The sequence below is a fragment of the Sinocyclocheilus grahami genome, unplaced genomic scaffold (assembly GCF_001515645.1).
Source record: "Sinocyclocheilus grahami isolate Dianchi unplaced genomic scaffold, SAMN03320097.WGS_v1.1 scaffold1641.1, whole genome shotgun sequence".
Classification (NCBI taxonomy): domain Eukaryota; kingdom Metazoa; phylum Chordata; class Actinopteri; order Cypriniformes; family Cyprinidae; genus Sinocyclocheilus; species Sinocyclocheilus grahami.
In genome coordinates this window covers 142,357-142,607 of record NW_015506820.1, presented here as the reverse complement: position 1 = coordinate 142,607, position 251 = coordinate 142,357, and positions in this window count along the sequence as shown.

Here is a 251-nt window from a genome sequence, read left to right as displayed (position 1 = left end):
CTTTGTCTTCTGCTCCTAAATGTAGGCCTATTAGGGTTAACCAATAATGTAACTTTGTTGAGCACCTCTCTCGCACCTCAAAGCCTTAATTTTCTATGCCTGATTACACATTTTGAAACATAACCGCCCAATACGACAACCTGAGATCCTGAATAAAATAAAATAAAATAAAATAAATAAATAAATAAAAATCTGTCAAAACCAGCAGTGGCAGGAAGAGTCAGCAAAACCACAGAGCAACGGCTACCATG